The sequence below is a fragment of the Pristiophorus japonicus genome, unplaced genomic scaffold, assembly GCF_044704955.1.
Source record: "Pristiophorus japonicus isolate sPriJap1 unplaced genomic scaffold, sPriJap1.hap1 HAP1_SCAFFOLD_58, whole genome shotgun sequence".
Taxonomy (NCBI): domain Eukaryota; kingdom Metazoa; phylum Chordata; class Chondrichthyes; family Pristiophoridae; genus Pristiophorus; species Pristiophorus japonicus.
The window spans coordinates 1,500,972-1,525,667 of record NW_027254488.1 but is presented as its reverse complement, the minus strand read 5'-3'; positions in this window follow the sequence as shown (position 1 = coordinate 1,525,667).

Below are 24,696 nucleotides of genomic sequence, written 5' to 3'. Positions count from 1 at the left end.
GGGTTACATAATGTCTGGTCTCACCGGACCACAGGGTTACACACTGTCTGAGGTCACTGGGCACCCGGGTTACGCACTGCCCGATCTCACTGGGACCCCGAGTTACATCGTGTCTGAACTCACTGCGTCCATCCCCGGGTTACACAATATCTATCTCAGTGGGCCCCTGAATTATACACTGTCTGATCTCACTGGGCCAGCGGGTTACACACTGTCTGATCTCACTGGGCCCCCGGGTTACAAACTGTCCTGTCTCACTGGGCCCCCGGGTTACACACTGTCTGATCTCATTCGGCCACCGGGTTACATAATGTCTGGTCTCACCGGACCACCGGGTTACACACTGTCTGATATCACGAGGCCCTCGGGTTACGCACTGTCCGATCTCACTGGGCTCCCGAGTTACATCGTGTCTAAACTCACTGCGTCCATCCCCAGGTTACACACTCTCTATCTCAGTGGGCCCCTGAATTATACACTGTCTGATCTCAGTAGGCCAGCGGGTTACGCACTGTCTGAACTCACTGGACCCCCGGGTTACATACTGTCTGATCTCACTGGGCCCCCGGCTTACACACTGTCTGATCTCACTGGCCCCCAAATGTTACACAATGCCTGATCTCACTGCGTCCAGTGCGTAAGCCGTGTCCCATTGAGATCGGACAGTGTGGAACCAGGGGCCCAGTGAGAACAGCACGTTTGTAACCCGGGGGCCCAATGAGAACAGCACGTTTGTAACCCGGGGGCCCAGTGAGATCAGAAAGTGATCAGGGTAAAACACTATCTGATCTCACTGGGCCCCCGGGTACACACTGTCTGATCACACTGGGCCACCGGCTTACAAACTGTCTGATCTCACTGGGCCCCCGGTTATACACTTTCAGACCTCACTGGCCCCCGGGTTACACACTTTCAGACCTCAGTGGCCCCCGGGTTACACAATGTCTCATCTCAGTGAGCTCCCGGCTGACACACTGTCCGATCTCACTGGGCCCCCGGGTTACACACAGTCCGATATCACTTTGCCCCCGGTTACACACTTTCTCATCTCACTGTGCCACTGGTTGACACACGGTCTGATCTCACTGGGCCCCCGGGTTACAAACTGTCTGATCTTACTGTGCTCCCGGTTACACACTGTCTGATCTCTCTGGGCCCCTGATGTTCCACTCTGTGTGATATCATTGGGCCCTCGGGTTACAAACTGTCTGATTTCATAGGGAACATCCCATCTGGGTTAAACAGGGTCTGATCCCAATGGGCTCCCGGTTTACACCATGTCTGATCTCACTGGGCCCCAGGGTTACACACTGTCTGACGTCATTGGGACCCAAGGGTTACGCACTGTCTTGTCTCACTGGGCCGCCGAGTTAAATAGTATCTGATCTCACTGGGTCCACTCCCAGGTTACACACTCTCTTATCTCACTGGACCCCTGTGTTATACACTGTCTGATCTCACTGGGCCACTGGGTTATGCACTGTCTGATCTCACTGGGCCCCCGGGTTACACACTGTCTGATCTCACTGGGCCCCAGGATTATACACTGTCTGATGTCACTGGGCCCCCGGGTGACACACTGACTGATCTCACTGAGCCCCGGGGTTACACACTGTCTGATCTCACTCGGCCTCGGCGTTACGCATTTTCTGATCTCATTGGGCCCCCGGGTTACTCACGGTCTGATTCACTGGGCCTCGGGTTACACACTGTCTGATCTCACTGGGACCCCGGCTTAAAAACTGTCTGATCTCACTGGGCCCCCGTGTTACACACTGTCTGATCTCACTGGGCCCCCGGGTTAGTCACTGTCTGATCTCACTGCGCTTATGGTTGACACACTGTCTGATCTCACTGGGCCGCTGGTTTACATCCGGTCTGAACTCACTGGCCCCCCGGGTTACACACTGTCTGATCTCATTGGGACCCTTGTTTACACACTGTCTGATCTCACTGGGCCCTGGAGTTATTCACGGTCTGAATCACTGGGCCCCGGGTTACACACTGTCAGATCGCACTGGCCTCCGGGTTTCACACTGTCTAATCTCACTGGGCCCCCGCGTTGCACAATGTCTGAACTCACTGGGCCCCAGGGTTTCTCACGGTCTGATTCACTGGGCCCCGGGTTACACACTGTCTGATCTCACTGGGCCCCCGGGTTCAAAACTGTCTGATCTCACTGCGATTATGGGTTATACACTGTCTGATCTCACTGGGCTCCCGGGTTACATGCAATCTGACCTCACTCGGCCCATCCACCCCGGGTTTCACACTGTCTGATCTCACTGGACCCATCTTCCCTTGGTTACACACTGTCTGATCTCACTGAACCAATCCTCCCCGGGATACACTATGTCTGAACTCCCTGGGCCCTATTCTCCCTGGGTTAAGACACTGTCTGATCTCACTGGATTCATTCTCCCCGGGTTAAGACAATGTCAGATCTCCCTGTCCCGCCGGCTTACACACTGTCTCATCACTCTGGGCCCCGGGGTTACACACTGTTTGATCTCTCTGGGCCCCGGGGTTACACACTTTCTGATCTCTCTGCCTTCCTAGGGTTACACACTGTCTGTCCTCAGTGGGCCCCTGGGTTACACACTCTCTGATCTCACTGACTCCCAAGTGTTACACACTGCTTGATCTCAATGGGCCCACGGGTTAGACACTGTATGACCTCAGTGGACCCCGGTGTGACACACTTTCTGCTCTCACTGGGCCCCCGGGTTACACACTGTCTGATCTCACTGGGCCCCGGGGTTACACATTTTCTGATCTCATTGGGCCCCCGGTTTACACACTGTCAGATGTCAGTGGGCCCCAGGGTTACACACTCTCTGATCTCATTGGGCCCCCGGTTTACACACTGTCTGCTCTCACTGGGCCCCCGGGTTACACACTGTCTGATATTTCTGGTCCCATGGGATACACACTGTCAAATCTCATTGGGACCCGAGTTACACAGCTTTTGATCGCGCTGGGACCATTCTGCCCGGGTTACACACTGTCTGATCTCACTGGGCCCCCGGTTTACACACTCTCTAATCTCACTGGGCCCCCGGCTTACACACTGTCTGATCTCACTGGGCCCCCGGGTTACTCACGGTCTGATTCACTGGGCCCCGCGTTACACACTGTCTGATCTCACTGGGACCTCGGTTTAAAAACTGTCTGATCTCACTGGGCCCCCGTGTTACACACTGTCTGATCTCACTCGGCCGCTGGTTTACATCCGGTCTGAACTCACTGGTCCCCTGGATACACACTCTCTGATCTCATTGGGACCCCGGTTTACACACTGTCTGATCTCACTGGGCCCCAGCGTTACTCACGGTCTGATTCACTGGGCCCCGGGTTATACACTGTCTGATCTCACTGGGCCCCCGGGTTACACAATGTCTAATCTCACTGGGCCCCCGGGTTACACACTGTCTGACCTATTGGGACCCCGGGTTAAAAACTGTCTGATCTCAATTGGCTCCCGTGTTTCACACTCTCTGATCTTACTGGGCCCTCGCGTTAGTCACTGTCTGATCTCACTGCGATTATGGGTTACACACTGTCTGATCTCTCTGGGCTCCCGGGTTGCACACAATCTGACATCACTCGGCCCATCCTCCCCGGGTTTCACACTATCTGATCTCACTGGAACCATCCTCCCTTGGTTACACACTGTCTGATCTTGCTGAACCAATCCTCCCCGGGATACACTGTGTTTGATCTCACTGGGCCCATTCTCCCTGGGTTAAGACACTGTCTGATCTCACTGGACTCATTCTCCCCGGGTTAAGACAATATCAGATCTACCTGTCCCGCCGGGTTACACACTGTCTGATCAATCTGGGCCCCGGGGTTACACACTGTCTGATCTCTCTGGGCCCCGGGGTTACACACTGTCTGATCTCTCTGCCTTCCTAGGGTTACACACTGTCTGTCCTCAGTGGGACCCCGGGTTACACACTCTCTGATCTCACTGACACCGCAGTGTTACACACTGCCTGATCTCAATGGGCCCACGGGTTACACACTGTATGATCTCATTGGACCCCCGTGTGACACACTGTCTCCTCTCACTGGGCCCCCGGGTTACACACTGTCTGATCTCACCGGGCCCCGGGGTTACACATTTTCTGATCTCATTCGGCCCCCGGTTTACACACTGTCTGATGCCACTGGGCCCCAGGGTTACACACTCTCTGATCTCATTGGGCCCACGGTTTACACACTGTCTGCTCTCACTGGGCCCCCGTGTTACACACTGTCTGATCTTTCTGGTCCCCTGGGATACACACTGTCAAATCTCATTGGGACCCGAGTTACACAGTTTCTGATCGCGCTGGGCCCATTCTGCCCGGGTTACACACTGTCTGATCTCACTGGGCCCCCGGTTTACACACTCTCGTATCTCACTAGGCCCCCGGCTTACACACTGTCTGATCTCACTGGGCCCCCGGGTCACTCACGGTCTGATTCACTGGGCCCCGCGTTACACACTGTCTGATCTCACTGGGACTCCGGGTTAAAAACTGTCTGATCTCCCTGGGCCCCCGTGTTAAACACTGTCTGATCTCATTGGGCCCCAGGTTTGCACACTGTCTGCTCTCACTGGGCCCCCGGGTTACACACTGTCAAATCTCATTGGGACCCGAGTTGCACAATTTCTGATCGCGCTGGGCCCATTCTGCCCGGGTTACACACTGTCTGAACTCACTCGACCCCATCGGGTTACATACTGTCTGATCTCACTGGGCCCCCGGGTTACACACTGTCTGAACTCACTGGCCCCCAAGTGTTACAGAATGCCTGATCTCACTGCGTCCAGTGCGTAAACCGTGTCCCAGTGAGATCGGAGAGTGTGGAACATAGGGGCCCAGTGAGAACATAACGTTTGTAACCCGGGCGCCCAGTGATCAGACAGTGATCTGGTTAAAACACTGTCTGTTCTCACTGGGCCCCCGGGTTACACACTGTCTGATCTCACTTGGCCCACGGGTTACACACTGTCTGTTCTCACTGGGCCCCCGGGTTACAAACTGGCTGATCTCACTGGGCCCTCGGGTTACACACAGTCTGATCTCATTGAGACCCCGGGTTACATAATGTCTGGTCTCACCGGACCACCGGGTTACACACTGTCTGAGGTCACTGGGCACCCGTGTTACGCACTGCCCGATCTCACTGGGACCCCGAGTTACATCGTGTCTGAACTCACTGCGTCCATCCCCGGGTTACACACTATCTATCTCAGTGGGCCCCTGAATTATACACTGTCTGATCTCACTGGGCCAGCGGGTTACACACTGTCTGATCTCACTGGGCCCCCGGGTTACAAACTGTCCTGTCTCACTGGGCCCCCGGGTTACACACTGTCTGATCTCATTGGGCCACCGGGTTACATAATGTCTGGTCTCACCGGATCACCGTGTTACACACTGTCTGATATCACTAGGCCCTCGGGTTACGCACTGTCCGATCTCACTGGGCTCCCGAGTTACATCGTGTCTGAACTCACTGCGTCCATCCCCGGGTTACACACTCTCTATCTCAGTGGGCCCCTGAATTATACACTGTCTGATCTCAGTAGGCCAGCGGGTTACGCACTGTCTGAACTCACTGGACCCCCGGGTTACATACTGTCTAATCTCACTGGGCCCCCGGCTTACACACTGTCTGATCTCACTGGCCCCCAAGTGTTACACAATTCCTGATCTCACTGCGTCCAGTGCGTAAGCCGTGTCCCAGTGAGATCGGGCAGTGTGGAACCAGGGGCCCAGTGAGAACAGCACGTTTGTAACCCGGGGGCCCAATGAGAACAGCACGTTTGTAACCCGGGGGCCCAGTGAGATCAGAAAGTGATCAGGGTAAAACACTATCTGATCTCACTGGGCCCCCGGGTACACACTGTCTGATCACACTGGGCCACCGGCTTACAAACTGTCTGATCTCACTGGGCCCCCGGGTTATACACTTTCAGACCTCACTGGCCCCCGGGTTACACACTTTCAGACCTCAGTGGCCCCCGGGTTACACAATGTCTCATCTCAGTGAGATCCCGGCTGATACACTGTCCGATCTCACTGGGCCCCCGGGTTACACACAGTCCGATATCACTGTGCCCCCGGTTACACACTTTCTCATCTCACTGTGCCCCTGGGTGACACACGGTCTGATCTCACTGGGCCCCCGGGTTACAAACTGTCTGATCTTACTGTGCTCCCGGTTACACACTGTCTGATCTCTCTGGGCCCCTGATGTTCCACTCTGTGTGATATCATTGGGCCCTCGGGTTACAAACTGTCTGATTTCATAGGGAACATCCCATCTGGGTTAAACAGGGTCTGATCCGGATGGGCTCCCGGTTTACACCATGTCTGATCTCACTGGGCCCCAGTGTTACATACTGTCTGACGTCATTGGGCCCCAAGGGTTACGCACTGTCTTGTCTCACTGGGCCGCCGAGGTAAATAGTATCTGATCTCACTGGGTCCACTCCCAGGTTACACACTCTCTTATCTCACTGGACCCCTGTGTTATACACTGTCTGATCTCACTGGGCCACCGGGTTATGCACTGTCTGATCTCACTGGGCCCCAGGATTATACACTGTCTGATGTCACTGGGCCCCCGGGTGACACACTGACTGATCTCACTGAGCCCCCGGGTTACACACTGTCTGATCTCACTCGGCCTCGGCGTTACGCATTTTCTGATCTCATTGGGCCCCCGGGTTACTCACGGTCTGATTCACTGGGCCCCGGGTTACACACTGTCTGATCTCACTGGGACCCCGGCTTAAAAACTGTCTGATCTCACTGGGCCCCCGTGTTACACACTGTCTGATCTCACTGGGCCCCCGGGTTAGTCACTGTCTGATCTCACTGCGCTTATGGTTGACACACTGTCTGATCTCACTGGGCCGCTGGTTTACATCCGGTCTGAACTCACTGGCCCCCCGGGTTACACACTGTCTGATCTCATTGGGACCCTTGTTTACACACTGTCTGATCTCACTGGGCCCTGGAGTTATTCACGGTCTGATTCACTGGGCCCCGGGTTACACACTGTCAGATCTCACTGGGCCTCCGGGTTTCACACTGTCTAATCTCACTGGGCCCCAGGGTTGCACAATGTCTGAACTCACTGGGCCCCAGGGTTTCTCACGGTCTGATTCACTGGGCCCCGGGTTACACACTGTCTGATCTCACTGGGCCCCCGGGTTAAAAACTGTCTGATCTCACTGCGATTATGGGTGACACACTGTCTGATCTCACTGGGCTCCCGGGTTACAAGCAATCTGACCTCACTCGGCCCATCCTCCCCGGGTTTCACACTGTCTGATCTCACTGGACCCATCCTCCCTTGGTTACACACTGTTTGATCTCACTGAATCAATCCTCCCCGGGATAGGGATACACTGTGTCTGATCTCCCTGGGCCCTATTCTCCCTGGGTTAAGACACTGTCTGATCTCACTGGATTCATTCTCCCCGGGTTAAGACAATGTCAGATCTCCCTGTCCCGCCGGCTTACACACTGTCTCATCACTCTGGGCCCCGGGGTTACAAACTGTCTGATCTCTCTGGGCCCCGGGGTTACACACTGTCTGATCTCTCTGCCTTCCTAGGGTTACACACTGTCTGTCCTCAGTGGGCCCTTGGGTTACACACTCTCTGATCTCACTGACACCGCAGTGTTACACACTGTCTGATCTCACTGGGCCCCGGGGTTACACATTTTCTGATCTCATTGGGCCCCCGGTTTACACACTGTCAGATGTCACTGGGCCCCAGGGTTACACACTCTCTGATCTCATTGGGCCCCCGGTTTACACACTGTCTGCTCTCACTGGGCCCCCGGGTTACACACTGTCTGATATTTCTGGTCCCATGGGATACACACTGTCAAATCTCATTGGGAGCCGAGTTACACAGCTTCTGATCGCGCTGGGCCCATTCTGCCCGGGTTACACACTGTCTGATCTCACTGCCCCCCGGTTTACACACTCTCTAATCTCACTGGGCCCCCGGCTTACACACTGTCTGATCTCACTGGGCCCCCGGGTTACTCACGCTCTGATTCACTGGGCCCCGCGTTACACACTGTCTGATCTCACTGGGACCCCGGTTTAAAAACTGTCTGATCTCACTGGGCCCCCGTGTTACACACTGTCTGATCTCACTGGGCCGCTGGTTTACATCCGGTCTGAACTCACTGGTCCCCTGGGATACACACTGTCAAATCTCATTGGGACCCGAGTTACACAGCTTCTGATCGCGCTGGGCCCATTCTGCCCGGGTTGCACACTGTCTGATCTCACTGGGCCCCCGGTTTACACTCTCTCGAATCTCACTGGGCCCCCGGGTTACTCACGGTCTGATTCACTGGGCCCCGCGTTACACACTGTCTGATCTCACTGGGACCCCGGTTTAAAAACTGTCTGATCTCACTGGGCCCCCTGTTACACACTGTCTGATCTCACTGGGACGCTGGTTTACATCCGGTCTGAACTCACTGGTCCCCTGGGATACACACTCTCTGATCTCATTGGGACCCCGGTTTACACACTGTCTGCTCTCACTGGGCCCCCGGGTTACACACTGTCTGATCTTTCTGGTCCCCTGGGATACACACTGTCAAATCTCATTGGGACCCGTGTTACACAGTTTCTGATCGCGCTGGGCCCATTCTGCCCGGGATACACACTGTCTGATCTCAATGGGCACCCGGTTTACACACTCTAGTATCTCACTCGGCCCCCGGCTTAAACACTGTGTGATCTCACTGGGCCCCCGGGTCACTCACGGTCTGATTCACTGGGCCCCGGGTTACACACTGTCTGATCTCATTGGGACCCCTGTTTACACACTGTCTGATCTCACTGGGCCCTCGAGTTATTCACGGTCTGATTCACTGGGCCCCGGGTTACACACTGTCAGATCTCAATGGGCCTCCGGGTTTCACACTGTCTAATCTCACTGGGCCCCCGGGTTGCACAATGTCTGAACTCACTGGGCCCCAGGGTTTCTCACGGTCTGATTCACTGGGCCCCGGGTTACACACTGTCTGATCTCACTGGGCCCCCTGGTTAAAAACTGCCTGATCTCAATGCGATTATGGGTTACACACTGTCTGATCTCACTGGGCTCCCGTGTTACATGCAATCTGACCTCACTCGGCCCATCCTCCCCGGGTTTCACACTGTCTGATCTCACTGGACCCATCCTCCCTTGGTTACACACTGTCTGATCTCACTGAACCAATCCTCCCTGGGATACACTGTGTCTGATCTCCCTGGGCCCTATTCTCCCTGGGTTAAGACACTATCTGATCTCACTGGATTCATTCTCCCCGGGTTAAGACAATGTCAGATCTCCCTGTCCCGCCGGGTTACACACTGTCTCATCACTCTGGGCCCCGGGGTTACACACTGTCTGATCTCTCTGGGCCCCGGGGTTACACACTGTCTGATCTCTCTGCCTTCCTAGGGTTACACACAGTCTGTCCTCAGTGGGCCCCTGGGTTACACACTCTCTGATCTCACTGACACCGCAGTGTTACACACTGCCTGATCTCAATGGGCCCACGGGTTAGACACTGTATGACCTCAGTGGACCCCGGTGTGAAACACTTTCTGCTCTCCCTGGGCCCCCGGGTTACACACTGTCTGATCTCACTGGGCCCCGGGGTTACACATTTCTGATCTCATTGGGCCCCCGGTTTACACACTGTCAGATGTAAATGGGCCCCAGGGTTACACACTCTCTGATCTCATTGGGCCCCCGGTTTACACACTGTCTGCTCTCACTGGGCCCCCGGGTTACACACTGTCTGATATTTCTGGTCCCCTGGGATACACACTGTCAAATCTCATTGGGACCCGAGTTACACAGCTTCTGATCGCGCTGGGCCCATTCTGCCCGGGTTACACACTGTCTGATCTCACTGGGCCCCCGGTTTACACACTCTCGAATCTCACTGGGCCCCCGGCTTACACACTGTCTGATCTCACTGGGCCTCCGGGTTACTCACGGTCTGATTCACTGGGCCCCGCGTTACACACTGTCCGATCAAACTGGGACTCCTGTTTAAAAACTGCCTGATCTCACTGGGCCCCCTGTTACACACTGTCTGATCTCACTGAGCCGCTGGTTTACATCCGGTCTGAACTCACTGGTCCCCTGGGATACACACTCTCTGATCTCATTGGGACCCCGGTTTACACACTGTCTGATCTCACTGGGCCCCAGCGTTACTCACGGTCTGATTCACTGGGCCCCGGGTTACACACTGTCTGATCTCACTGGGCCCCCGCGTTACACAATGTCTAATCTCACTGGGCCCCCGGGTTACACACTGTCTGACCTACTGGGACCCCGGGTTAAAAACTGTCTGATCTCACTTGGCTCCCGTGTTTCACACTCTCTGATCTTACTGGGCTCCCGGGTTAGTCACTGTCTGATCTCACTGCGATTATGGGTTACACACTGTCTGATCTCTCTGGGCTCCCGGGTTACACACAATCTGACATCACTCGGCCCATCCTCCCCGGGTTTCACACTGTCTGATCTCACTGGACCCATCCTCCCTTTGTTACATACGATCTGATCTTGCTGAACCAATCCTCCCCGGGATACACTGTGTTTGATCTCACTGGGCTCATTCTCCCTGGGTTAAGACACTGTCTGATCTCACTGGACTCATTCTCCCCGGGTTAAGACAATATCAGATCTACCTGTCCCGCCGGGTTACACACTGTCTGATCAATCTGGGCCCCGGGGTTACACACTGTCTGATCTCTCTGGGCCCCGGGGTTACACACTGTCTGATCTCTCTGCCTTCCTAGGGTTACACACTGTCTGTCCTCAGTGGGCCCCCGGGTTACACACTCTCTGATCTCACTGACACCGCAGTGTTACACACTGCCTGATCTCAATGGGCCCACGGGTTACACACTGTATGATCTCATTGGACCCCCGTGTGACACACTGTCTGCTCTCACTGGGCCCCCGGGTTACACACTGTCTGATCTCACCGTGCCCCGGGGTTACACATTTTCTGATCTCATTGGGCCCCCGGTTTACACACTGTCTGATGCCACTGGGCCCCAGGGTTACACACTCTCTGATCTCATTGGGCTCCCGGTTTACACACTGTCTGCTCTCACTGGGCCCCCGGGTTACACACTGTCTGATCTTTCTGGTCCCCTGGGATACACAATGTCAAATCTCATTGGGACCCGAGTTACACTGTTTCTGATCGAGCTGGACCCATTCTGCCCGCGTTACACACTGTCTGATCTCAATGGGCCCCCGGTTTACACACTCTCGTATCTCACTAGGCCCCCTGCTTACACACTATCTGATCTCACTGGGCCCCCGGGTCACTCACGGTCTGATTCACTGGGCCCCGGGTTACACACTGTCTGATCTCACTGGGGCCCCGGGTTAAAAACTGTCTGATCTCACTGGGCCCCCGTGTTAAACACTGTCTGATCTCATTGGGCCCCCGGTTTACACACTGTCTGCTCTCACTGGGACCCCGGGTTACACACTGTCTGATCTTTCTGGTCCCCTGGGATACACACTGTCAAATCTCATTGGGACCCGAGTTACACAGTTTCTGATCGCGCTGGGCCCATACTGCCCGGGTTACTCACTGTCTGAACTCACTGGACACCCGGGTTACATACTGTCTGATCTCACTGGGCCCCCGGGTTACACACTGTCTGATCTCACTGGCCCCCAAGTGTTACACAATGCCTGATCTCACTGCGTCCAGTGCGTAAACCGTGTCCCAGTGAGATCGGACAGTGTGGTACACAGGGGCCCAGTGAGAACAGAACGTTTGTAACCCGGGGGCCCAGTGAGATCAGACAGTGATCTGGTTAAAACACTGTCTGTTCTCAGTGGGCCCCCGGGTTACACACTGTCTGATCTCATTTGGCACCCGGCTTACAAACTGTCTGATCTCACTGGGCATCCGGGTTTTACACTTTCAGACCTCACTGGCCCCCGGGTTACACACTGTCTGATCTCACTGGGCCCCGGGGTTACACACTGTCTGATCTCTCTGGGCCCCGGGGTTACACACTGTCTGATCTCTCTGCCTTCCGAGGGTTACACACTGTCTGTCCTCAGTGGGCCCCCGGGTTACACACTCTCTGATCTCACTGACACCGCAGTGTTACACACTGCCTGATCTCAATGGGCCCACGGGTTACACACTGTATGATCTCATTGGACCCCCGTGTGACACACTGTCTGCTCTCACTGGGCCCCCGGGTTACACACTGTCTGATCTCACCGTGCCCCGGGGTTACACATTTTCTGATCTCATTGGGCCCCCGGTTTACACACTGTCTGATGCCACTGGGCCCCAGGGTTACACACTCTCTGATCTCATTGGGCTCCCGGTTTACACACTGTCTGCTCTCACTGGGCCCCCGGGTTACACACTGTCTGATCTTTCTGGTCCCCTGGGATACACAATGTCAAATCTCATTGGGACCCGAGTTACACTGTTTCTGATCGAGCTGGACCCATTCTGCCCGCGTTACACACTGTCTGATCTCAATGGGCCCCCGGTTTACACACTCTCGTATCTCACTAGGCCCCCGGCTTACACACTATCTGATCTCACTGGGCCCCCGGGTCACTCACGGTCTGATTCACTGGGTCCCGGGTTACACACTGTCTGATCTCACTGGGGCCCCGGGTTAAAAACTGTCTGATCTCACTGGGCCCCCGTGTTAAACACTGTCTGATCTCATTGGGCCCCCGGTTTACACACTGTCTGCTCTCACTGGGACCCCGGGTTACACACTGTCTGATCTTTCTGGTCCCCTGGAATACACACTGTCAAATCTCATTGGGACCCGAGTTACACAGTTTCTGATCGCGCTGGGCCCATACTGCCCGGGTTACTCACTGTCTGAACTCACTGGACACTCGGGTTACATACTGTCTGATCTCACTGGGCCCCCGGGTTACACACTGTCTGATCTCACTGGCCCCCAAGTGTTACACAATGCCTGATCTCACTGCGTCCAGTGCGTAAACCGTGTCCCAGTGAGATCGGACAGTGTGGTACACAGGGGCCCAGTGAGAACAGAACGTTTGTAACCCGGGGGCCCAGTGAGATCAGACAGTGATCTGGTTAAAACACTGTCTGTTCTCACTGGGCCCCCGGGTTACACACTGTCTGATCTCATTTGGCCCCCGGCTTACAAACTGTCTGATCTCACTGGGCATCCGGGTTTTACACTTTCAGACCTCACTGGCCCCCGGGTTACACACTGTCTGATCTCACTGGGCCCTCGGGTTACACACTTTCAGACCTCAGTGGCCCTCGGGTTACACAATGTCTCATCTCAGTGAGCTCTCGGGTTACACACTGTCCGATCTCACTGGCCCCCGGGTTACACACATTCAGACCTCAGTGGCCCCGGGTTACAAAATGTCTCATCTCAGTGAGCTCCCGGGTTACACACTGTCCGATCTCACAGGGCCCCCGGGTTACACACAGTCCGATCTCACTGTGCCCCCGGTTACACACTTTCTCATGTCACTGTGCCCCCGGTTGACACACGGTCTGATCTCACTGGGCCCCCGGGTTACAAACTGTCTGATCTTACTGTGCTCCCGGTTACACACAGTCTGATCTCATTGAGCCCCCTGGTTACATAATGTCTGGTCTCACCGGATCACCGGGTTACACACTGTCTGATGTCACTGGGCACCCGGGTTACGCACTGTCCGATCTCACTGTGCCCCCGAGTTACATCGTGTCTGAACTCACTGCGTCCATCCCCGGGTTACACACTATCTATCTCAGTGGGCCCCTGAATTATACACTGTCTGAACTCACTGGGCCAGCGGGTTACGCACTGTCTGAACTCATTGGGCCCCCGGGTTACATACTGTCTGATCTCACTGGACCCCCGGGTTACACACTGTCTGATCTCACTGGCCCCCAAGTGTTACACAATGCCTGATCTCACTGCGTCCAGTGCGTAAGCCGTGTCCCAGTGAGATCGGACAGTGTGGAAACCAGGGGCCCAGTGAGAACAGCACGTTTGTAACCCGGGGGCCCAGTGAGATCAGAAAGTTATCAGGGTAAAACACTGTCTGTTCTCACTGGGCCCCCGGGTTACACACTGTCTGATCTCACTGGGCCACCGGCTTACAAACTGTCTGATCTCACTGGGCCCCCGGGTTATACACTTTCAGATCTCACTGGCCCCCGGGTTACACACTTTCAGACCTCAGTGGCCCCCGGGTTACACAATGTGTCATCTCAGTGAGATCCCGGCTGACACACTGTCCGATACTCACTGGGCCCCCGGGTTACACACAGTCCGATATCACTGTGCCCCCGGTTACACACTTTCTCATCTCACTGTGCCCCTGGGTGACACATGGTCTGATCTCACTGGGCCCCCGGGTTACAAACTGTCTGATCTTACTGTGCTCCCGGTTACACACTGTCTGATCTCTCTGGGCCCCTGATGTTCCACTCTGTGTGATATCATTGGGCTCTCGGGTTACAAACTGTTTGATTTCATAGGGAACATCCCATCTGAGTTAAACATGGTCTGATCCCAATGGGCTCCCGGTTTACACCATGTCTGATCTCACTGGGCCCCAGGGTTACACACTGTCTGACGTCATTGGGCCCCACGGATTACGCACTGTCTGGTCTCACTGGGCCCCCGAGTTAAATAGTATCTGATCTCACTGGGTCCCCTCCCGGGTTACACACTCTCTTATCTCACTGGACCCCTGTGTTTTACACTGTCTGATCTCACTGGGCCACCGTGTTATGCACTGTCTGATCTCACTGGGCTCCCGGGTTACACACTCTCTGATCTCACTGAGCCACCAGATTACACACTGTCTGATCTCACTGGGTACACCCCCGGAGTACACCCTGTCTGATCTCACTGGGCCCACCCCCGGGTTACACACTGACTGATCTCACTGGGCCCCCGGGTTACACACTGTCTGATCCCACAGGGCCCAGGTTTACACCATGTCTGATCTCACTGGGCCCCAGGATTACACACTGTCTGATCTGACTGTGCACGTGGTAACACAATGTCTGATCGCACTGTGCCCCCGGGTTACACACTGTCTGATCTCATTGGGCCCCCGGGTTACAACTGTTTGATCTCATTGGGTCTCTAGGTTACACACTGTCTGATCTCACTGGGCCACCGGTTTACACACCGTCTGAACTCAGTGGCCCCCTGGTTACAGACTCTCTGCTCTCAATGAGTCCCCGGGTTGCGCAATTGTCTGATGTCACTGGGCCCCCGAGTTACACTCAGCCTGATCTCATTGATCCCCAGGGTTGCAAACTGTCTGATCTCACTGGGCCCCCAGTTTACACACTGTCTGATCTCACAGGGCCCCCGGGCTACACACTGCCTGATCTCACTGGGTCCGAGGGTTATACACTTTCAGACCTCACTGTCACCCGGGTTACACACTTTCAGACCTCAGTGGCCCCCGGGTTACACAATGTGTCATCTCAGTGAGCTCCCGGCTGACACACTGTCCGATCTCACTGGGCCCCCGGGTTAAACACAGTCCGATATCACTGTGCCCACGGTTACACACTTTCTCATCTCACTGTGCCCCTGGGTGACACACGGTCTGATCTCACTGGGCCCCCGGTTTACACCATGTCTGATCTCACTGGGCCCCCGGGTTAAACACTGTCTGATCCCACAGGGCCCAGGTTTACACCATGTCTGATCTCACTGGGCCCCAGGATTACACACTGTCTGATCTCACTGTGCACGTGGTAACACACTGTCTGATCGCACTGTGCCCCCGCGTTACACACTGTCTGATCTCATTGGGCCCGCGGGTTACACACTGTTTGATCTCATTAGGTCCCCGGGTTACACACTGCCTGATCTCACTGGGCCACCGGGTTACACACCGTCTGAACTCAGTGGCCCCCTGGTTACAGACTCTCTGCTCTCAATGAGTCCCCGGGTTGCGCAATTGTCTGATCTCACTGGGCCCCCGAGTTACACTCAGCCTGATCTCATTGATCCCCAGGTTTGCAAACTGTCTGATCTCATTGGGCCCCCAGTTTACACACTGTCTGATCTCACAGGGCCCCCAGGCTACACACTGCCTGATCTCACTGGGTCCGAGGGTTATACACTTTCAGACCTCACTGGCCCCCGGGTTACACACTTTCAGACCTCAGTGGCCCCCGGGTTTCTGAATGTGTCATCTCAGTGAGCTCCCGGCTGACACACTGTCCGATCTCACTGTGCCCCCGGGTTACACACAGTCCGATATCACTGTGCCCCCGGTTACACACTTTCTCATCTCACTGTGCCCCTGTGTGACACACGGTCTGATCTCACTGGGCCCCCGGGTTACAAACTGTCTGATCTTACTGTGCTCCCGCTTACACACTGTCTGATCTCTCTGGGCCCCTGATGTTCCACTCTGTGTGATATCATTGGGACCTCGGGTTACAAACTGTCTGATTTCATAGGGAACATCTCATCTGGGTTAAACAGGGTCTGATCCCAATGGGCTCCCGGTTTACACCATGTCTGATCTCACTGGGCCCCAGGGTTACACACTTTCTGACGTCATTGGGCCCCAAGGGTTACGCACTGTCTGGTCTCACTGGGCCACCGAGTTAAATAGTATCTGATCTCACTGGGTCCACTCCCGGGTTACACACTCTCTTATCTCACTGGACCCCTGTGTTATACACTGTCTGATCTGACTGGGCCACCAGGTTATGCACTGTCTGATCTCACTGGGCTCCCGGGTTACACACTCTCTGATCTCACTGGGCCACCAGATTACACACTGTCTGATCTCACTGGGTACACCCCCGGGGTACACCCTGTCTGATCTCACTGGGCCCACCCCCGGGTTACACACTGACTGATCTCACTGGGCCCCCGGGTTACACACTGTCTGATCCCACAGGGCCCAGTTTTACGCCATGTCTGATCTCACTGGGCCCCAGGATTACACACTGTCTGACTCGCTGTGCACGTGGTAACACACTGTCTGATCGCACTGTGCCCCCGGGTTACACACTGTCTGATCTCATTGGGCCCCCGGGTTACAACTGTTTGATCTCATTGGGTCTCTAGGTTACACACTGTCTGATCTCACTGGGCCACCGGTTTACACACCGTCTGAACTCACTGGGCCACCGGGTTACACACCGTCTGATCTCATTGGGCCCCCGGGTTATACACTGTCTGATCTCACTGGGCCACCGGGTTACACACCGTCTGAACTCAGTGGCCCCCTGGTTACAGACTCTCTGCTCTCAATGAGTCCCCGGGTTGCGCAATTGTCTGATCTCACTGGGACCCCGAGTTACACTCAGCCTGATCTCATTGATCCCCAGGGTTGCAAACTGTCTGATCTCACTGGCCCCCAGGTTACACACTGTCTGATCTCACAGGGCCCCCAGGCTACACACTGCCTGATCTCACTGGGTCCGAGGATTTCACACTGTCTGATCTCACTGGACCCCCGGGTTACACATCGACTGATCTCACTGGCCCCCGGTTTAGACACCGTCTGAATTCACTGGCCCACTGGTTACACACTGTCTGATCTCACTGGGCCCCCGGGTTATACACTGTCTGATCCCACAGGGCCCAGTTTTACGCCATGTCTGATCTCACTGGGCCCCAGGATTACACACTGTCTGACTCACTGTGCACGTGGTAACACACTGTCTGATCGCACTGTGCCCCCGGGTTACACACTGTCTGATCTCATTGGGCCCCCGGGTTACGCACTGTCTGATCTCATTGGGCCCCCGGGTTATACACTGTCTGATCTCACTGGGCCACCGGGTTACACACCGTCTGAACTCAGTGGCCCCCTGGTTACAGACTCTCTGCTCTCAATGAGTCCCCGGGTTGCGCAATTGTCTGATCTCACTGGGACCCCGAGTTACACTCAGCCTGATCTCATTGATCCCCAGGGTTGCAAACTGTCTGATCTCACTGGGCCCCCAGGTTACACACTGTCTGATCTCACAGGGCCCCCGGGCTACACACTGCCTGATCTCACTGGATCCGAGGATTTCACACTGTCTGATCTCACTGGACCCCCGGGTTACACATCGACTGATCTCACTGGCCCCCGGTTTAGACACCGTCTGAATTCACTGGCCCACTGGTTACACACTGTCTGATCTCACTGGGCCCCCGAGTTACACTCTGTCTGATCTCACTGGGCCCCCGGATTACACACTGCCTGATCTCACTGGGTCCCCGGGTTACACACTGTCTGACTCACTGTTCCCATGTTACACAAGTTTTGATTTCACTGGGTCCCTAAGTTTTACCTTGTCTGATCTAACTGTACCTCCGCGTTACACACTGTCTGATCTTACTGACCCCCTGAATACATACTGTCTGGTCTTAATGTGCACCCGAGTAAAAATTGTCTGGTCTCACTGGGCCCCCGTGTTACACACTGACTGATTTCACTGGGCACCCGGGTTACACACTGACTGATCTGATTGGGACGTCAGGTTACACATTGTCTGATCTAATTGGGCCCATGGATTACACGCTGCCTGATCTCAGTGGACCCCGGATTCACATTGTCTGATGTCAATGGGATCTCGGGTTACACACTGACTGATCTCTCTGGGCCCACCCCCGGGTTACACATTGTCTCATCTCACTGGGCGCCCGGGTTACACACTTTCTGATCATACTGAGCCCCAAGGTTACACACTTTCTGATCACACTGGGCCCATGAGTTACACACTGTCTGATCTCACTTGGATCCCGGGTTACACACTGTCTACCTCACTGGGACCGCCGGTCCTGTGCAGTGAGACAGGAATAATAAACGATCTCCTTGTAATAGATCCTTTCGGAATGAGTGATCACAGTATGGTTGAATTTTTAATGCAGATTGAGGGTGAGGAAGTAGTGTCTCAGACGAGCGTACTATGCTTAAACAAAGGTGACTAAAGTGGGATGAGGGCAGAGTTGACTAAAGTAGACTGGGAACCTTGACTAAACGGTGGCACAATTGAGGAACAGTGGAGGACAGTTAAGGATCTCTTTCATAGTGCTCAACAAAAATATAATGCAGTGAAAAAGAAGGGCGGTAAGAGAAGCGATAACCAGCAATGTATAACCAAGGAAATACAGGAGAGTATTAAATTAACAACCAATGCGTATAAGGTGGCCAAGGTTAGTGGGAAACTAGAAGATTGGGAAAAAATTAAACGACAGCAAAGAATGACTTAGAAAGCATTAAAGAAAGGAAGGATAGATCACGAAAGTAAACTTGCTCAAAGCATAAGAACAGATAGTAAAAGCTTTTACCGAAAAATAAAACGGAAAAGAGTAACTAACGTAAATGTTGGTCCCTTAGAAGTGGAGAAGGGGGATTTAATAATGGGAAATGTGGAAATGTGGAAATGAGGCTGAGGCTTTAAACAATTATTTTGCTTCGGTCTTCACAGTGGAAGATTCAAAAACCATGCCAAAAATTACTGTTCACAGGAATGTGGGAAGGGAGGACATTGAGACAATCACTATCACTCGGGGGTCGTGCTGGACAGGCTAATTGATCTCTCGGTAGAAAAATCCCCTGATCCTGATGAAATGCATCACAGGGTATTAAAAGAGATGGCAGAAGTTATAGCAGATGCATTCGTTAAAATCTGTAAAAATTCTCTGCTCTGTGGGGAGGTACCAGCGGATTGGAAAGCAGCTAATGTAACGCCTCCGTTTAAAAAAGTGGGCAGACAAAAGGCAGGTAACTATAGGCCGGTTATTTTAACACCTGTAGTGGGGAAAATGCTTGAAACTATCATTAAGGAAGAAACAGCGGGTCATCTAGATAGGAATAGTGCAAGCAAGCAGACGCAACATGGATTCATGAAGGGGAAATCATATTTAACTAATTTACTTGAATTCTTTAGAGATATAACGAGCATGGTGGATAGAGGTTAACCGATGGATGTGGTGTATTTAGATTTCTAAAAGGCATTCGATAAGGAGCCACACAAAAGGTTAATGCAGAAGATAAATGTAAACGGAGTCAGAGGATATGTATTAGCATGGGTAGAGAATTGGCTGGCTAACAGAAAGCAGAGAGTCGGGATAAATGGATCATTTTCGGTTTGAAAATCTGTGCTTAGTGGTGTGCCACAGGGATTGGTGCTTTAAAATATACAACTGTTTAAAATATACAAAAATGACCTGGAAGAGGGGACAGAGTGTAGTGTAGCAAAATTTGCAGATGACACAAAGATTATTGGGAAAACGGGTTGTGTAGTGGACACAGAGAGGCTTCAAAGAGATTTAGATAGGTTAAGCGAATGGGCTAAGGGTTGGCAGATGGAATACAATGTTGGAAAATGTGAGGTCATCCTCCTTGAAAAAAAAACATTAAAAGGAAATATTATTTGAATGAGGAGAAATTATAACATGCTGGGGTGCAGAGGGACCTTCAGGTCCTTGTGCCTGATTCCCAACAAGTTAGATTGCAGGTACAGCAGGTAATTAGGAAGGCGAATGGAATGTTGTATTCATTGCGAGAGGGATGGAGTACGAAGGCAGGGAGGTCCTGCTGCAACTGTACAGGGTATTGGTGAGGCCGCACCTGGAGTACTGCGTGCAGTTTTGGACACCTTACTAAAGTAAGGATATACTAGCCTTGGAGGGGATACAGAGCCGATTCACTAGGATGACTCCGGAGATGAGGGGGTTACCTTATAATGATAGATTGAATAGACTGGATCTTACTCGTTGGAGTTCAGAAGGATGAGGGGTGATCTTATAGAAACATTTAAAGTAATGAAAAGGATAGACAAGATACAGGCAGAGAGGTTTATTCCACCAGTCGGGCAGACTAGAACTAGGGGGCACAGCCTCAAAATACGGGGGAGCCAATTGAAAACCGATTTGAGAAGGAATTTCTTCTCCAAGAGGGTTGTAAATCTGGGGAATGCTCTCCCCAGGGAAACAGTTGAGGCTAGCTCATTGAATGTATTCAAATCACAGATAGATACATTTTAACCAATCAGGGAATTAAGGGTTAAGGGGAGCGGGCGGGTAAGTGGAGCTGAGTCCACGGCCAAATCAGCCATGATTTTGTTGAATGGCGGAGTAGGCTCGAGGGGCTAGATGGCCTACTCCTGCTCCTAATTCTTATGTTCTATGTTCTTATGTTACGACTAGGGGGATCAAGTGGTATGGCGAGAAAGCAGGAATGGGATACTGATGTTGCATGTTCAGCCATGAACTCACTGAATGGCGGTGCAGGCTCAAAGGGCCGAATGGGCCACTCCTGCGCCTATTTTCTATGATTCTATATCTCTAGATGGCGGTGGATGCTGTGTCGTTGACTATATTCAAGATAGAGGACAATACATTTTGTGGAACTAACAGAGTTAAAGGATTTGGGGAAGTAGAGGTATGTGGAGTTGAACTGGACACTCGTGTTGAATGGCCGAGCATGCTCGACTGGCCAAATGGCCCAATGCGGCTCCAATTTCTTATGTAAGTCATCATAACTTATATCAACACAGGTAAATTGACCGAGTGCCCTAAAACTGACAAATTGACCATCATATAATCCAGCTTAAGTTAATTGCACCAACACACTACCCAAATTACTGTTCACTCATTCAATGAAATAAAATTGACGAAATATCCTGAAAATAACCATCCAGTAAAGCAACACAAGTTATATGATCCAACTGCTGGAAATTGTCCAAGTGGTGATCACATAACCAATCACACGGAAACTGTCCTAGAATGAAGAAATGAAGACATGAACATCATCTAACCAAGCACACATAATGTTAACCACACAGTTTAAAATGACCACATTACCAGCACATCATCCATTACTGGTAAACTGGCCAACACACAGAAACTAACCAATTCACCATCTCCTAACTTAGCACATGTAAACTAACTCAGTACTCAGTACCAGAAGCTGACGAAAGGATCAACATCAAACACAGCACACATCAACTTAACCAGCACCCAGAAACTGACCGAGAGATCATCACCTAACCAAACACACATTATCTGACCCAATATACATAAAATGATCAATTGACCATCTACTACTATAGATGCATCAACTGACACATCGCCCAGAAACTGACCATTTTAATCACAGGCATCGCAGTACATGAAAACTCAATGAGTACCCGTGGACTGTTCAGTTGTAAATCACCGAAACAAGCAGACTTAAACTGACACAACACCCAGGTACTACCAACTTTACATCACCACGCCGGGATACGAAAACTGTCCCAGCACTCAGAATTTGTGTAAATGAACATCAGCTAAGCCAATACATGTAAGCAGGGCCAGTATGAGGAAACTGATAAGTTGATTACTACCGACGCCAACACATTAAGTTGAAACAGCTTCCTTGAAATAAGCAAGTAACCATCACCTAACACAGGTCACGGAAAGCTACCCAGCACCGAGAAGCTGATAGGTGAGCAACTAACCGAATGCGTGTAAACAGACCCACCTCCAGAAATATGAGCACGTGACCTGCACATCATCAAGTAGACGTTAACTGACCCAACTTCGAGAAACTGACCAAGTGACCTATGCCTAAACAAGTGGAACAAAACTGAATAAATAACCTTAAACTGACCAAGTGGCAATCACCTCACCGAACACTTGAAAACTACGAAGTAGCAGAAACAATACAAGTGACCAACACCGAAACCAGCGCATGAAAACTGACCCAGGATCGAGAGGCCGCTGTGGTTCCAATGAACTGAACTTCTTCTTAAATATTAACATTAACCACAAACAATGAAATGAACCTGAGCTCGGAAATAATGGCAGACCTCGTACTATGTCAGAGATCTTTGCATGTTGAACGATATCATTAAATAGCCGATGCTGCAGATTCCAACACTATGCTAGTCTGAATAATGCTTGGAATAAATAGTAAACCGTAAGAACAGGATATTCTGGGCAGTTACTTCACTGAACAGCCGCCTGTTTAAGAAACTGCTCGGAACGAATGGTCTGACATCTCAGATCGCCCGGAGAGAAGCAGATATATATTTGCACAGTACGAAGCTGTCCAGAACAAAAACTTACTGACCGCACAGGTTGAGGAAATAATCCACAAATAATCTTTAGTAATAATAACGACCGAAGCTTCGCGCATTTGCTGTGAAAACTGGTGATTTCTGTTCTTCTTGAAGAGGCTGCTGAGCGCTTGACTGGATGCCTGATTTACACATAAAGGAGACATGCACTGAGACTCTCAGGTTACATTCGCCTATTAATGCCAGTCTGTTGCACGCAGCATCATTGCTTCCACTCATGGTTACAACCGAACAAAATATATTTGAACGGAAATGTTGAAGATGGACACTCAGAGTAATTCAACAGTCCAGCCAATATCAATTCAAACATCAAATCCCGGAATGGACAAACCCGAACGCATGTAGATCACACAGAGACAGGTAAACGCACCTGTTCAACTGCGGAAACAGGGTCAGGAATGATTTTAGTTTCCCGGCAGTGGGAGAGGAAATTCCTGCTTCTCAATAAAATGACATTTATGAGTAATGTCTCAGGCACTGAAAAGTTATCCCCGCATCAGTCTGTATTGAGCTGATGAATCTACAATGATTTATAAATATGAGCAAGTGAGCTGCAGGAAAATCCCTTTCTGCGGGAACAGTGGCGGCTTAGTGCCAGGTACACAGAGAATAGGGAAACAGACTCTCGTTTGTGTACCTCTGGCATAAAGAGCTGGCAAAAATCGCAGTAATTAAAAATATGGGATGCAAATGTTCTCAATAAGTTAAATATTACTTCGGAGGGGTTAGAATATTTTGGATTCTTTTGGATTTCACGAATTTGCAACAAATTATACATCACGCACACAGCACAATAGCCATTGCAGCGATTTCACACACAGTGCAGGGAGAGCAATGTGAGAATTCAAACTCGTGGGCGCTGCCTTTGTTTCCCCGCAGAGGTTCAAACTTTGCTCGCAGCACAACTGCTCATTGTTTGCCTCAATGTGTGTAATAGTTTATATTCTTTCATTCAATTACTCTAGCAGGGTTTAGTAATTTCAATGATGCTTTTAAGGGTATGAAAGAATTGTTGTATTACTGACCTGCTATAGATGCTGAGGTCGGTTACAAGTATTAATTCAACAAATGAACTGTGAAATTAACGGTTCAAGAAGGCTTACTGGGAAGCTTGGTCAATTCCAAAAGTTTGATTCAGGCTGTCTGGAAAGATACAGGTGTGGAGGCCTCACGAGCCTGTGGGGCACCGCTGTCAACAGCAGATACTATCTCTTAGCTTCAGCATGTGTAGCCATGGGGAAGATAGAATTGACAGTCACTTGCCTTGATGTAAATCACATGTTTCTGTCACCAGGAATATTATCACAGCAGCCATTCTGAATGGAGAAAGAGAGCACATTCCATGGGACAGACCAGGAGAAAGACAAAAAGCGGAAGACCTTGAAGAGGCATTAAACTTAATACCAAGGAGGACGTCAACAATTGATGAGGTCACTCGAAGCAGGTGAATTGCCAATTCTGAGTTATGAATTGCACCACTAACTTAAAGGTTGTCTGAATCGTCATCTGTCTGCCCCGGCTCAGCAGGTAGCGGCTCGCATCAGAATTAGATGGTTCAAGCCCT